This window comes from Falco punctatus (genome assembly GCF_963210335.1).
Source record: "Falco punctatus genome assembly, chromosome: 3".
NCBI classification, from domain to species: Eukaryota; Metazoa; Chordata; class Aves; order Falconiformes; family Falconidae; genus Falco; species Falco punctatus.
The window spans coordinates 52184897-52202131 of NC_137582.1; positions in this window are offsets into that span (position 1 = coordinate 52184897).

Consider the following 17235-nt stretch of genomic DNA (forward strand, 5'->3'; position numbering starts at 1 on the left):
GGCACCACTGGCAAGAGCCTGGCTCTGTCCTATTTGCACCCTCTCTTCAAATATTTTTACACACTGATGAGATCCCCCCCTAGCTTCTCTCCTCCAGGCCAAATGGCCCCAGCTCTCAGCCTTTCCTCAGGTGAGAGATGCTCCAGTCCCTTCATCATCTTCATGGCCCTCTCTCCAGTATGCCTGTGTCTTTCTTGTACTGGGATGCCCAGAACTGGACATAATACTCCAGGTGTGGCCTCACCAGTGCTGAGTAGAAGGGACAGATCACCTCCCTCAGTCTGCTGTCAATGCTCCTCTTAATGCAGCCCAGGATGGCAGCAGCCTCCTTTGAGGAAAAGGCATGCTGGTTTTACCTGGCCCAGTTTTACTAAAATAAAAACTACTTACACCTCGTCTTCACTAAGATTATATTGAGGAAGTAAGACGAGATAAGGTAAACACTTCATCTCCCCTCTTTTTTTCTCCTTAAAAACATGTAAACTGAAGTTGAACATGCTGGGATGCACATAAAGACTACACACAGAAGTGATGAGAAGGACACAGAACGCAGGGGAAAGTGATTTTTGGATTGTCTCCTAAATTTATCTAACTTTTTTTTTCCCTGATATTGTACAAGGTGTCATAAGAGAAAACAAAGGGCAATCTAGGAGTAAGTATGAGCAAGGCACCCTTTTCCTATTCCTACCTTTAAAACAGGGGAGAAGTACAGAAGGCTGAGTATATACTTTTCATAAGGGGAACCTAGATTTAACTAGTCCCATTTGAGCCCTCTGTGGGTCCTAGTCTATACTTAAATCTGAGCGAAATGGCTTTTCACATTATTACACTATCGTGCAAGAATTTCCTGGAGTGGATTTTAATAATCAGGGCCGGCAGCATCCATAGGGGACCAGTCTGGACCAGGTGGATTAGTAGCTAACAATTTATATAGGAAAGAGATAAACAGGCAAGGAGTTGCTTTGCTCTTCAGGACAGCATTTCTCCAAATTTTGGGCCGCAGAGCGTGTTCGACCATGATAAATTTTCATCGCACAATCAACCTCCGCGCAAAGCTCTAACGGGACGCGCTAAGAGCCAGGCGCTTTCCCAGCCGGGCTGCCGAGCCGCCCTGGCCGGCGCGGGGCCGGGGGCGGCTTCCCAGTTTCCCAGGGGGATCGGAGTGAATCCTTGAACACTGAATTCCCTGTGCACCGTGAGGAGGACGGAGAGCGGGCGGGCAGCCTGGCACCCCCGCGCCTTAGCGCTTGGCTCCCTCAGGGAGCGGGAGAGGCGGGGGCCGGGCTGGGCGGCCCCCCGCAGCCCCTGCCCTGCGGTGCCCTGCGGTGCCCTGCGGTGCCCTGCGGCGGCAGCTCCCGGCCGCGCCTCTCGCAGCCCCTCGGGCAGCCGGCGGAGGGTCTCCCCTGCCCGCTTCCTCTCGGTGCGGATCGCGAACGCCCGCGGCCCGGCCCGGCCCGGCCCCGCCGAGGGGGCGATGCCGCCCGTTAGACCCGCGGCCGTCGCCAGGGAAACGGGCTACGGGACGCCGGGCGGGACGCGGCGGCTGGCGGCTGGCAGCCTGCCCCCTCCTCCGGGCCGCTGGCGACGGGCGCCCAGCCGGAGCCGCGAGTACCGGCGGGCGGGGCGGGGGCCCCAGCCAGCCGCGTCGCCGGCGGCGGGCGTGCGGAGGGGTCAGCGGAGGGGGAGCGCGGCGCAGGGAGCCGGGCCGTTGCTGCCTCCCGCTCAGGGGGCTCCGGGCCGCCGGGCTCCTAGTGCCGAGTGCCCCGAGGTTGTATTTTATTGTCCTCCAAGCGAGGGGCTCGGCGGGCGCTGCTGGCGGGGCCCCGGGCCGGCGAGGGAGGGAGCGGGGAGCCCCCGCCGCGGAGGGCGTGCCGGGCCCTCGTCCCGCCGCCTGCCGCCGCCAAGAGCTCCGCGCCGGGCCCCGGGGCGGTGTCGGCTGGCACGGCGCGGCCGCTGGCACAGCCGGCTCCTCATCAGCCACCGCGCTGCTGCGGCAGAAATAGCCGAAGTGACGGTCCTTGCTTCAGGAGGCACCTTTGGAGGTGTCTGGGTGAAGCCTGGGAAGTACTTGGCCGGAGGGTACCTGCCCCGTCGCAGAGGCGTTCGGGCATCTGCGCTAGAAAGAGTTTCGGTCAGAACGGCTGGCTGGGGCTTCCAGAGTTGATCCCCTTCTCTGCTCGCAATGCTTGATGCAGCAGCTAAAGCGTCTCTGGGAGATCCGGATATTCAGTTGATACGCCTGAACGAGCTCTGCCCTCTACTTGCTAAGTTATTCTTAACTGATTCAAAGAATACATTAAACTTTCTGATACATAACTCAAAAGAGTTTTCAGCCTTCCTTTCCAAATTTCAGACACGTAACATTTTGCACAGGCTCAAAAATGTGATGAGGACTACTGAAGAGGAGATTGATTAAAAATTAGCTGGTTCCCACCCACCACCCCACCACCCCCACTTTTGAGGGTGTAGTAATTATTATTTTCTAGTTTTTTCCTTTTAAAAAAAAATGCATAAGGCTAGAAAAGACAGAAAGACTTGGTATGGAAATTATTCCATAATTTTGTTACCTTCCAAAAGCTCTTGGGTTGTTTTTGAAGAATGGAATCTCTTAGTTTTACTCCATAATAACACCATGCCAAAGTAGATAGAGTAGGCTTTGAAGAAGGTGTTTTGCACACCTTATGGAAGGAAGAGGTAGCTGTTACTTACAGTGATGGTGACTGACCTCCAATTTCTGTCTTATCACTTCTTTGGGGAATTAATTAATGAGGACTAGGGGAATTCACGACAAAGAAGCTTTAGTGGGCTTGTTCTAACAGCTCATAGGGTTGTAAAGTTTTAGTAACACTTCAGTCACAGGAGTCTAGGTGAATATGTTGAGGAAGTATGTAAAAACAATGTATAAAGCCCTGTAGGCTTGACTGTTGTGCTTCAGCAAAATATACCTCAAGCAGCAATCCCTTCTTGTTTTTCTGTATTGGTCATGTTGAGATGTATATTGGAAGTTGAGGGGTTGGTCATGAGCCCAAATGAAAATCCAGTATGTGGTCATTTTGGGACAGGTCATGTTCTTTCAAATTGCCCTGACTGGAAAATTGGGTAAATTTGCTAGAACAGTGAGGTCCTTTTTGAAGATGCTTTCAGGAATTAAGAGATTTACTAAGGTTTTGGAGGTGTTTGATTTGCAGTCCTTTAAGATTATTCCTCATGGAGCTGTAGTATGGCTATGCCTAGTGAGATAGTGCCAGTATTATCTACAAGATTGATACATGTCTTTGAAGTTTTTTTCCCTGCTGAGAAACTCTAGATTTTTGTAAATACTGTTCATCATTTCAGAACATACAGCCTGTGTGAGATTAGGATTTATCTGACTTCAGGGTTTGGTATTGGGGTATAGATATGATGGTGTGCTTTATAGGTAGCCTTTTGTAACGAGCTTTCAGATGAAGTAAAATAAGAAGAGGACATGGTAGCAGTAACTGCACTCTACATGCCTTGCATAAGAAGACAGGTAGGTCTGAAACTCTTGACATGAAGACAGCATGAGGAAAAATGTCCCCTTCTGAAGGGTGATGTTAGAACTTTTACTTCAATTTGGACATGAGACAGAGAAATTTCCTATTCCTCTTTCAGTACTTGATGCAGTTTTGGATGAAATTATGATTTGGAAGATTGTTACCCCCACTAACATCAAAAGTTAATACTGCAATAGTGGCCTAAAATGTTTTCTATCATTAAGATCCTGTAGAAGGTCTAGTGAAATCAACCTAAATGACAGCAAAATTATTTTCCCTGATATTTACAAGATGCCTACCAAACCATTATACTTGATGTTAAAAAAGACTTTGGAGTAGGAATAGAAATTGAATGGTTAAAAATGTTTATTATTTGTAAAGTGATAAAATCTCCTAATTTGGAGAAGTCTACTTATCTATTCCAACTTTCTGTATGGTTCCTGATTTTGTATGCTGTTATGATCTTTGTAATAGCTGCAGCACGAAACTGCTGAGTTTAGGCAGTATGCAAGCAAAATGATTTTAACTAATTTTGAATTCTGTATCTCAAAGCTAGACATTAGCTAATTTGCAGAACTTTTCTGGTATTTTAAATCAGTTGCCTTCACAGTGTAAGTGAGAAACAACAGTAAATACTGAGAAAATCTGGATCACTTAGGCTCTTCCAATTTAACCTCAAAGGACTTGCCTATACACAAAAATTGTGCCATGAACTGTGGTGCGGTAAATGATGCATTACAGTAATTCTGCTGATATTAGGCTAACTACGTGCATCAAAAAGGGCTTTGTACTGGCCCAGTGGATCATTCCCATTAAGAACTGTGAAGACACTAAGGATTATGCCAGTCTGTGCATATGGAAAAAAACCAAAACCTCTTTCTGTAGCAAAAAATGGGTGTTTACATGACCTCTGAACTGTGTACATGTTGTGAACTATTACATGAGAAAAATTCTGTGGTGAAGAAATCTAGAGACAGGAAATCTAGCAAAATAAACCCCTTTCTTGCATTCTTTTTGCTCAGATATGTAATAAAATCTCATATAAAGTTTTTTTTTTTAATATTGATTTATTCATTTTACTGTGTGTTTTTAGTTTGTTTGAAAATTTAAATTGAATTACTGAATCATGTAGCACAAACACTGAGGTAGCAGTTGCATTTCCTAGATAAAAAGTTTTATGGTTTAGGATGTCTCACTTTGGAAGGTAGATGGTGAGAAAGAATTAGCTTGACTGAGCAGTAGCTTCAGTCAGCTTGAGATATTGTTGGTTTCATAATTTTCATTATCCTTTTTTATTCCCCCCCCACCCCCTGTCATGCAGAGTTTTGTCTTGGAGCTGTCATCTTCTAAAGTTATATTGCAGGACAGACACTAGAATGCACTCTTAATGTGGCTATATTGAATTGTATAAGTTAGTCTTTCCTATAACGTTGAATCCTTATAAAAAAGCAGTCTGAGGCTGTATAATTTAAAAATCTTTTTCTATTAATTTTCTTTTAAATAAAGACTTCTATATAGCGTCAAGAATTAATTAGCTGGTAAGATCTGAGCAGTGCCACAAAATGCATCTCGGTCCAACGGAACAAGACTGTGTTTATAGTTACTCAGCACTCGATTTGGAATTTGGCAAGATCTTCTCTTCAAACTAGAAAACATGCAGATGCAATTTCATGTTATTTAGTAGTTGTGTTTCCTTTTTTATTTTAAATAGATTGTATGATCCTGCCAAATTTTCAACTAATTTTGTTTCTCTAATCTTTGCAACTGAACTATTTATGTAATATACTTAATGGCTAAAATTACTATTTAACTTTAAGTCCCTCTGAAACATAAAGTAATAAAATACATACAGCTTAAAATGGGAAATCAAATAGAGATGTATCAGCATTTTAAAATGTTTATTCCTCTTTTTTTTTTTTCTTTGAAAAAGCATAGTATCGGCATGTTAAGCACAAACCATGTCTTATGCATGACACTGTAGGACAATGGAGGTACTTTATGAATAATACTGATAGCAAGGGCTTACTACATGATTCTTTCTCAATTTGGACACAATGTCTTGCTGGGAGGATCTGCAAGCACTTACAAGGACAGGATCATTTGGAATTTGAAATGAACTTGAAGTCAGACAGTAGGATGTAAATCAGAACAAGTATGAAGTTCTATCTGTAAGCAAAAATAATGTGTACAGAGGAGAAGAAAACGCTAGGTAAGGTAGCAAAAGGCCTGTAGGTTGAAGTGCTAAACATGAAAACCAGTATCATACTGTTGGGATAGAAGCAAGGGTTGTATCAGGTTATGAAATCAAAAGCATTGCATAACACTTCCATTCTTAGTACTGGTGAGGCATCAGCTGGAAGGCTGTGGCCTCTTTAGGATATAGGAAGAAAGTGGAAAAATAGTGGAAAGTATAATCTCTGGGACAGCAATGTGTGTGTGTAAAAAATTAGAAGAATTTGGTCTGTTCCATGTAAAGAAGGAAAAAGATAGCAGTTCTCAAATATTTAAGTTGTTTACAAGATGAAGGCAATCTATTATTTGCTGTGTACATACAGATACAACAAGGAGATTGTTATATATTAGGATGGCTAACTAACGGCAAAGATGGTTAAGTTTGGTTTAAGTTTGCCTAGACATCTGGTAGAAAATACCACTAAAAGATTTTAAAACAATTTTGACAAGCATCTGTCAGAAATGGTTTAGATTTTATTGGCACTGCCTTGGATCTTTCAATTCATGGAGGCATTATTTTGCAAATGGAATCTGTTTTCACATTCTACAACACTTCTGTCATTATTAAAGAGAATAAAGTTTTTACCTAGTTGGACCCCTTCTGCTCCATCATGGAACTTTCCAAGAGCTTAATTAAATAATCAATTTCTTTTTTTCTTTTACAAATCCTCTGTCATTTTTACTTATTTGGTCCCAGTCTCCCTTTCCCTACAGCATAATACATGTTTTCTAGCTTTGGCTTGCAAGCACCTTTCATTCCTTGAATGTCCTATCACTTGCTTTTCTTTACTATTGCCAGCATCCTCACACTTTGTTCTTTTACTTAATTTTGTCTTTTTCCTGTGTTGTTCTTTGGGTTTTGGCATATACAAGGTGCCATCTTTTTCTCCTACACCTGTGTTACTTCTAAAATAGTGAAGTTTAAGATCCCCATAAAATATAGTTTGATGGAAAGATTAAGAAATAAATGAAGGCAGTAACTTTAGGTAGCCTCCAAGTAAAGTGGTGGTTTTTTTTGGTATATCTAAGAAAATAAAGTGTACACTGCCACTGTATATGGTCTGCTAGTGCCTGTCCTCCAGTAGCTTTTGTCTATTCCAAACAGAATTGACAGATGGATAGGAGTCTCGAAGATGTTAAGTTCTTCCAAGTTTCATGAAAATTGGCAGCTAGATAATGGGAAGAAAGACCCAAATTATTTCCTTATCTGAAAGAAAGGAGTGATAAATTAGCCTTATATATATTCCGTAGGGTAGCAGTCAGCTGACTAATTGACTTGTGCCAGCCAGCCAGCCAGGCCCCAAACCAGTCCTGCACACATGCCCAGAAGGGAATACCAAAGGAAGCTGGGTTTGTCAGGCTCAGTGACACTGAGGGGAGCTGGGCTTCTCTGAAGGAATGTTGCACAAAAATCAATGAAAAAACAGACTTTACTGATTCTAATGGTCATGGGATTGATGTAAAATGTTTTTAGCATTTTTTCTCTGTTTTTTGCAGCAACAGTGAGACTATCACTTAATAAATAGCAATTATTTCAAATAGTAATACGATCTTTCATTAATCTATTGTTCCTGTTTTGTTTTCGTTTTTTTTGGAGGGCCTGTTATAGCCTTAAAAATTTGGATGGATGAGTTCAACAAGTTCATTAGGACCTTGACCCATTCGTGCCAGGAAGGTCTGAGGAGACAAGGTAAACTAAAAATTATATCGTTGCTACTTCAAACTAAAAGCATGATACTGTGTGCTAAACAAATTCGTGGACCTTTACTTTGCATTGCTTTGTTGTAGTGTATTGGCCGATTACAGTTTTTTATGCAATGTATGTGACAGAAAGAAAAGACTTTAAGTTTCCAAAACTTAAAGCTTTTGAGTAGAGATTATCTCTGTGTTGTTTTTACTATAATTTGTCTATCTGTTCTGTATTACCAAACTCTTTCTGAAATTCTGTTTGTTTGTATTTCTGAATATTAAAATGAAAAGTACTGATAGTAATGAACTTGGTAAGTATAAGGTAGCTCTGAAACAACTGAATCAGAACTAAGTTATTGAGCAAACAATAGAGAAGGGTTTTCCCTAGAGAAGGGAAAGGATGAAAGAATTCTAGTGTTGAAGTAAACATAGAAATCCCACTTTCCTACTGTTCATCTGACCTTCAGGGCTGTGGGTTTGTTCTGGCGGTTAGGATTTTTTTGAGATGTTTTAGATTCTTTCTGGGATCTGATAATGATGTGGAGAGGAGTTTGTAGTTAATTCACAAGCTGGTTGAATTGAGTTAATTTGTTCCTGCTGAATGCGTGTTTTTTAATGCTGCTGAGAAGATTATGCTGTTGTAAGACTGAATGTCAGCATGCCTAGAGCGCTTTTTTCCTTTTCTACTACTTCTTGAAAATAAAGAAACAAATAAATTTATCCATGCTCAATGTCAACCTTATTTCAAGTAAAAAAATAACTTTGTTACAGGCTGTTGGGAGTGTTTATTTTTGCTGAAGTTTCTTGAGCCATTTCTGGATGTTTGACTAATAATTTATTTATTGTTCTGAAATAGTATTTTGAATTTTATGACAACAACAGTGGCTTAATTGTCAACAAGTAAAAAGATAACTTAAACAGTACTTGACTAAATGGTTTAATAGAATGCAAGAAAATATACTCTAATTATAAAAGAAAAAATAATGAGTGAATTAAACAAGAATATGTGTTATGTCTATAAATACTTGTTTCATTACTCTATTTTTTAAAAAATGGAATTTAGAAGTGTCTTTGTTTCTAATGCTCAGAATAAGAGATGTGATTTGTACGAACATATGCAGCAATTATGCCAAAACTAAATTTCTTCAGTTCTGTGGTTACTATGGTAACCAATATTCACTGTATTTCATTTAGACATATACAACAGAATGGAAGATGGTAGGTTTAAGATTTAATAATCTTTGCAAAAATATTGTGCTATAGTACATGATATTTTAATTATGTGTAAGGGGACAGATCAAATAACTAACATGCTTAGTAGCATGAACATTAGTAGTAATCATCTTTAAAACATATTTGGGTTATTCTTGTGGTAATAGAATTTCAGATGCTAATTTCTAACAATTGGATTGAATTAGTTTTTTGCTTGAGCAAGGAGATTTTTCCCACTACTGTCAGGTCTCTGACCTCCTAGGAATAAGGAAGGCAATAGTAATTCTCCTATTTTGTTTCTTGCCTTGGAATGAGTGACGAGGGACACTGAAGTAGTAGATTAGGTAGCACCTTCATTCATATTTAGGTCTCACGTGAACCCATGTCACAGAATGTGAGCAGCTATTAATCTTAAGGTATTTCTTTTCTCAGTACTACTTGGTAGAAGTATAATTCCTCTTTTTTGATTCATTTCAGAGAGGTGGTACTCAAGAATATATAAATATAAAGACAAAGTGTATAATTTATGACTATGGCACAGAGTACTTGGATTTAATACCTTTACCTATTGCAGAATTAAAGTGTCCTTGTTTCTCATCCTATTTAATTGTCTGTAGGTTTGGGGTTTTTGTCTGTTTAGAGCTCAGATTTGCACTAAGGTCTTTGGAAAAAGAGTTGGGACTAAGTTTATTTGATTGCAGACTATCTAGCTGGAACAAACCATAAAAATGGTGGAATACTGGGAAAAAAATCAAATTGATTTTCATACAGCTCTATTTCAGGTATTTGATAGTAGTAAGATCTCAGCTGTAATATTTTTAGTTTTGGATACCATTAGAGGTTTGTGAGAGTACATTATTTGATCTTAATTTCCTTCTTAAAGCTTGAAGTGGCTAGTATAATGGGCTAGTTCTTGGGATCTTGTTCCTGTGAAAGGTATAAATTACAACAAAGAACCTAAGGAATTTTTCCTGTCTTCTGTTGCTTTTAATAATAATTCTGATCTTTTTATTAGAGTTGGTAGTTTATATTAGCCATCCTATAAAATTCTCATGAAGCCTTGTTTTCAAGTGTGAGACCTTACTGTAACAGATTTTAATGCTGCAAATTGGTATTTAAACAACACTATGTAATGTTTTGAAACATCTGCACTAATTGTAGTTCGGGGAAATAACATCAGGAATGTTAATCCTTTTCTGCATATTCTGAAATAAACCTGGGCTGCATTTCAGTGGTTAAAAGCATTCACTGTGCCACTTGAAGACAGGCAGAAATTGTGCAAGAAATTCTAGGACCCTAAAACCAAATGGTAAAATGCTGTATTTGCAGAAAGTTAATACTTGAAGGTCAGGAAATGATAGAATAAAATGGAGATTGTTCATGGAATGTTAGCTCCTTTTAACTACACATTAGTTTGTAATTTTTATTTATGCTGAGTGCATTTTGGGGAAGGAGGAAAAAGTCCAACACAAATGACATAGGCACAGGGAATCAGGAATCAATGAGAAGATTTCAAACAAAATTATTCTGTGATTTGGCCATATCTATTGTGCTTATGAGGTAGACAATCTCAATTTGCACTTAGTTTACTTAAATAGTGGATTAGAGTTCTGGTGAAGAGGTAAGTATGAGAGCTGATGAGAAAAAAGATTCTTACAGAATAAGCTTTGCATGAAGCATATTTATGAATATCCCAAGACTCTGCCTGGGGAATGGCATTTATGATGAGAAATAGTAGTACTAGCTTATGTTAGGTGAATAGAAATTCTAACATCTCAATTCTGACCTTGTTTGTTGAAAAAAATTCATCAAGGATTTTGACTAACAAAAACTTTGTTAGTTCCTCATCCTTCTATTTGAGATGCTGATATTAGAAATTTATTTTTAACAGCTCATAAATTATTTCCATTATAGTAAAGTAGCAAGAAAGTAATTAAAATGTTGTTGTGTTTACTTTAGCTTTAGTCATATTTAATAATGTGTACAAGGTACATATATTTTAATGAATATTTATATAGATACATGCACCTGATGAAAGATTCACAATGCTTTTTTTCCCTCCTTGTTTATAAAGTAGCATACAATAAATTTTAAAAGGTACAGTGTATTACCATGATAATGTAGTAGTTATCTTTGTCAGAGTGAGAAAGTTAGCTTGAGATCTGTAAAACAGTTTGTGCAGAATACACTTCCTGAAGGCCAGAGGTATATATTCCAGAATCGTGAGTGCTAACTCACTGGACTTGGGTTATTTTTTTCTGAATAAGGCAATATAAAAGATTTTTTAAAATTATTTTTATTTTGATAGCTACAGCTGTGAAGATAAATAGTCTACAATTTATAAGTATTGAAGCTAAGATTTGCAACAGATACTAAATGAACTGCATGCTGAAAAAATTTTTTCCAAGCCTCAGATTGAAATTATGCTTTTATCATCAACTGTGGATTTGTCCAATATAGGTTTTTTTTAGTGTGTTGTTATGTATAGTGGAATGCATTTTTGTGTTGTGTATGATTCCTGATCAGGAAAGTAATGTTCTCACCTTTTTCACATGCTGACATATCTGACAACAGTCTGTTCATACCTTGTTCTGAATATATTGCTGGCTATATAAGCAACAACAGATTGAAACTGTTTCTTAAGCTTTTCTTCTGGATTTCATCCTTTTGTGTGTAGTATTTTTTCTTCTCTTTCGTCCTTTCTCTAGAGCTATTCTGTCTGTCAAAACTATTTTCTTTGAGTTACTAAGACTTTCAGATTCTTTTGTACTCCTTGTTGGAGCTAATATGGCCCATCTGGTCTGTCAGGATAAGCCTGTTAGGAGAGCAGAATTTTGCTTTGCAGAGTCCAAGAAGCTGACATCCTGTCACAGATACAGTTAAAAATTCCTGCTTGCCAAATCGGCATATTTCTTTGAACAATGCTGAATCCTTCCATTGGAAATAATTGTTTTATAAATTGAAAAAGCCACCAAACTTGGAAAAAAAAGGTGTTAATGTGCAAATTACATGCAAGAATGGCTCATATAATATATTTTCCATACATTTCCTGAGGAGAATTGAGAGTTGCATAGTTGAAAATGTGGTGACTTGAAACTTTATTATAGGTACTGTGAACTTTATTTCACGTTAAAAAATCTTTTGTCTAGCTTTAGTTTGAAAGGTTTTGTTGGCATTGTTCAGAGTTTCCAGGTCAATTAGTTTGTTACAGCACCAGAGAGATGATGCTCTCTGCGTTGCAGTGCATGGAATTTCATGTAGAAGATAGCTGTGGATTTAGCATTTCTTTTGGCAAGCTTGGTCCACTTAGATTCTTCTAACATTTCTTTGGAACCGACTTGAGTTTGAGTGTGGTGGATCCATAAACTGAGGTGTGGAGAGTGTGAAGAGCATATTTTAGTCTTGCTCTTTGGTTTCTCGACTGTCCATCCAGTTGGACTCTTAGGCAATTATTTTCCATTCCAGAGAGTTTGGAATAAACATGTATCTATTTTTAATAGTAATAATTTAAAGAATATGGAATACTAAAATCTATAATCTATGTGATATTTGTTTCCAGTATTTTATATTGATGAAAACCGTAATCCAGGTGTTGGGCTTGTTTTGTTTTTTTACTAGTCAGTTTTTGTAGGTTGGTGATAGTTGGAAACCACAATTTACTGTGGATTTCTAATATGCCAATTACACAGTCCAGGAGGTGTCCACCTGAATCTCTGTATGGCAATACAGTTATTTGCCAAATGTTTGAATTTTAAGGGTGATAAAACATTTCAGTACATTACCTCAGCTTGATGTCCTGAAGCTTAACTACCTAAGTTTTCAGCCAGTATTATTTTTCTGAATGATTAAATTATAACTAAATAATATTGGTTTTGTTTACTGTAGTAAATCTGAGTTATAGATTTATATGCAAATAAGTAGATTATTTTCCTCTCTTATGTGTCTTCTGTCCACGGAGACAACAATGTTTCAGAGTACAGGTTTATAGACTTCCCTTCTGTTGACAGTTTCTTAGTTAAAATTCATCTCATAGGGTATCCATTTTCTTTTTCACATTTTTCAAACTAGTGTTGGTAACCACTGTCATGATGGGATCCAAAATAACCTGTATAAATTGAAAAGACAGTTAATATACATTGAAATTTGGTTGCCTTAGTTTTTATTTGCTTTTCAGCTGTAATTTCATTACTTAAATAGGATCCACTGTCTAATTTGTAATGATGTCAACTGTTTAGTTGCTGCTTTTCCCTTAGTAGGAAAAGTGAATATGGATTTGCTAACCTTTAAAAATATTGTAGATATATCACTGATTAAATACTTTTTTTTATCTGATGAAAATAGGAGGTTTTAAAATCTGTATATGTGTATGTATATTTGTATATGTATTATTATTTTTCTTATTATTAGGCTGAAAAGGGCTACCAGCAATAATGTTTGAAACAGTCATTTTCCTGTTCTTCTAAGGACAGTAACGAGCCATCCCAAAGTACAGCAGATACATCTTCTATTAGGCAGTTTTCAAATAGTTTAATGAAGGGCTTAAATTTAAGACATAAGAAATTATTTTATATTTTGTATTTGTAATATTATATAACGCTGCTCCTCTTTCTTGGTTCTTACCTGTCACTGCTTGAAAAACCTTTATACAAATGATACATTTGTAGACTTTGAGTGTCAATCATTGACTTACTGGTGTTGCTCCATCCTCTAATGATAGTTCAGTTTTCGATCTGAAAACAAAATTGGCTGTATTTCACTTGTCATTTAAATTTAACTTTTAGATTTTAAGAAAAATGGAAATAATTCTACTTTCTCACTGAGTTATATTTCTAGCTTGCTTTCACAAAGAGATTAGAAGACTTACATGTAAAAATGTTTGCATTTACCAAGGAAGACCAAAGCAGTAAGAGAGTAATATTTTTTATTAAAGCTGCTCAAACTTTTGAGTTTTTTTTGTAAATGGTTATTTAGTTAGTTGCATTAATGATGTAAAGAAAATAAACATAATTTTTAGAAATTAATGTTAATGCAGTAAAATGTAAGAATAGTAACAGTAGAAGCAATAAAGTGAAATTAATGTTGGTCTCAAAATCTGAACTGTGTTGTGCTTTAGAATACGAAACATTAAATGTCTGTATATGCTCTCTTAGGATTGTGCTGTGTAGGTATCCTGTGAAGGTTTCTGGCTATAGAATCAGGCAGAGAAAGATCCTATGAAACAGATTTTGATGTCTATTTCGGTGGGCTGTCTTTTCAAATAACATCCTGCAGACAGGAAAAGACACAATCTTTTCCATTGTAGTAAGGCTGTTTACGGTAAAGTTAGGTTAAAAGAACTGTATGTAACATGCACTTTTAATGTTTTACATTGACACTTTAATTAAAACACTGAGATTTTTTTTTTTTTTTTTAAGAAACTCAAATTCACAGACTGTATATGAATGTTGTCTGGTTCTATTTTACAGTTTAATCCCTGTTACTATTATTGTTATTTTTGGTTCATCTCCAAGGTACATTGCACCCCCCTGAACATAATTAGGTTAATGTTTGATGTTTGTAGGACAGCTTCTTAGACCTTTTCAATAGCTCTGCTGCTAGGTCTTGTTCTGGTTCCTGACACCTTTCATTAGTGACTTCTGCAGTCATGTTCCCACTCTTTGTATTAATTAAATAGCTAACGTTCAATAGTGTGCCACAGTATCATTTATTTATGTGGTTATAAGGCTAACACAGTTTAAAGAAAACATAAGTGTGAAATCCACATGTTCTCTTAAAGCAGTTCATTTATGTCATGTAGCTTTAAATTTCCGGCATGGGAACTACTTTTCTGGAGCTTCAGCCCCTAGTAAGGTTGTAGCAAACATTTGCTGGAACTAACTATTGTATACATAAGAGTAGTCTAAGCCTGCCTCTAGAGCCCTCTGACCTTTTCTGTTTCACTCAAGCTGTTTCTGTAGTAGATGTCACCTTTGCTTTTTTTTGTTCTGATAGTTTTTTTTATGTTTGGACAAAACCCTTGCTAAGGACTACTATAAAACAAACTGGATTCATTTGGGGTTAATTACGTAAAATTAGTTATAGCAAATTGTATTTGAACTCTAGCCCTTTTTATTATATCTCTTTGAAATTATTTCTTCATATTCTTCAAGAATGTTTTAATCTCCTTCCTTGTATTTGAGATTGTATTAAAAAAGGAGTGATGTTTTGTGCAAGAAGTGTGCAGAGTAACTGATATAGCTGTTAGATTCTCTTAGTCAATTTCAAGCCCAAAGCTTATCAACTTCCAAATTAAAGGAGGAAAAGCAGGTATGAGATCTCGTTTCAGCCTGCATGTGAATTGTAGCAGTCTTCTGTATTCTCTTTCTTTCTCCAGACAAGAATAAGTGGATCACTACAAGGCAATGTAGCTGCGCTTTTGTAAATACTCCATTACCCTGTATTAACAAAGCTATTCATCACATTCAAGAGTTAGAATTAAAGATGGAGAAATGCTTTCGACAGGGACATTTATGGTTGCAAATGGCCAAGTGCTTTTTATCTCTATAGGAGCAAGTGTATTGTTAAATAGGATTACTATGTTGATTTTTATAAAAAATTAACTTTATGTCACATGTACTCTGCAAAATAGTGCCCAGGAGGTTCATATACTAACCGTCGTAAGTTTTTTGTCTACTTAACAGTTTTGGCTAATCAAACTATTTTATTAAAATCAATATACCACAATATCATAATATAATAGCAATATATCATAAAGATTATTACATTCATATATGACAATTTATATGCACACAGAGTCAAGTAGCTTCAAAGATACTTTCTGCAAAATAGTTTTTGATGATTTGAGTAGGTAGTCATATTGAGCTGTGTGTCATTTTGTTATTTATAGTGATCAATGTTTTTTTTCCTGAACAGTACTTAAAAATTCCTTGATTAAAGAGTTTCTTTATTCTCATATTGAGAGACATGAATTTGAAAATGTTACGGTTCTTTCTCGAGCAGTACATGTTTTGCTAGCCTATATGTATTTTGTGTGAATAGAAACAAGAATAAAGGGAAGCTAAAAAAAAAGGTAGGTAGATAAAGAATGAAATATATACCATTTTAAAGTATAGTCAAATCTTCCCATGAACTTATTTGAAAACATGATTACTATCATTTAAATAATTCACTTTTACTGGGGAAGTGTTTCCTGAATGTTAATAAATTTTGCATATGTCTACACTGCAGTAAGAAGATCTGATTGCTGCTTGCACAGACATGTTATATTTAAATAACTCGCCAGTACTGACAATAATGTCATCATAGCAGCACATCAGGAATACTGTCTTGGATTAGTATTCCACAAGCAGTGTTAAATACTCTGCAGGGAGATTTCTGCAATTGCAGCATAGATAGTAGAAGAATCCAAGGTGTGTGAACTACAGTCATATCTTGATTTACAGTATAGACATTAATTTGATAGGAAACTTTATAGTGCCTCTACCTTTATTTAAAATAATGTGAGAAAAGTGAAATGTTTTTAATGCCATAATTTTGTCATCAATATACATGACTTAGATGGATAAGCATTGACATGTCCAGATGTTTATTCATTTTAATGTTAGCTTAAGTTGTTTCTGTAAGTCTTGTGCATATTTTCCACATCTCTTCTAAACTCTTGGGACTTAATATACAGAGATTCAAAACAGTCTGAGGCCTCTAGATGGTGATGCCATTATAACTATGAGTTTAAGAGGAGAAAAGATGGGGTTGCTATAATATGAGTATTTCATTAATGCTCTTAAAAATCAAAATTAGTCATATATACTGAAATTACTATACTACAAATATAGGAACTTTGGATTTTACTTGTCTGTATATGAATTTATTTACATCTCTGCTAGTAAGTTAAGTATTACCAGCAATATGTCCAGTTGACATGGAAAACCTCATACCCAAACTGTTCGATTCTTACCCTCCAAAATAGAAGAGACATTATGGACACTGCTTTTGAGAATGGTCCCTGACCCTTTCCAGCTCCTGAACTGTGCCTGGGAATAGTTTGGGAATGGATTGTGAATGTGGTAATTTCCCTTACTGCACGCAGGTTGTACCAGGCTTTATGTGCGGTAAGGTACCAGGCTTTAAAGTACGTATGTAATGTACTTTCATGCTTTATGTGATCAAGTTGCTAGGCCAGAAAACTTCCCTGGCAGTGTTTTTAATTTGCTGTTTTAGACATAGCCCTAATGAAGAAAAAGCATGCAAGGTTGAGCCAGAACCTCTGCTTTACTTTTGAGATTTAAAACAAAGTACAGTGGTTGAGAGTAAAAATAGAATTAACAGTATTAAGGATTTTTTTAAAAAAACATTCTACAAAATTGAGTAATGCATAAAATATATGTACAAAATCTGGGCTTTATTGACAACCGTTTGGAGATCCATGGTTTTTAGGAATTCAAAACCTTATTTTAAATTTTAGAAAGCATTCATCTGTATGTACACAGACTGGATCCTTTTATGATACAAAATTCAGTGGCCTATTTATGCCTTTTGTTAGGAAACAGGAAAAGTGTATAACATCTGAGATGTATAGTGGAGTTTATGT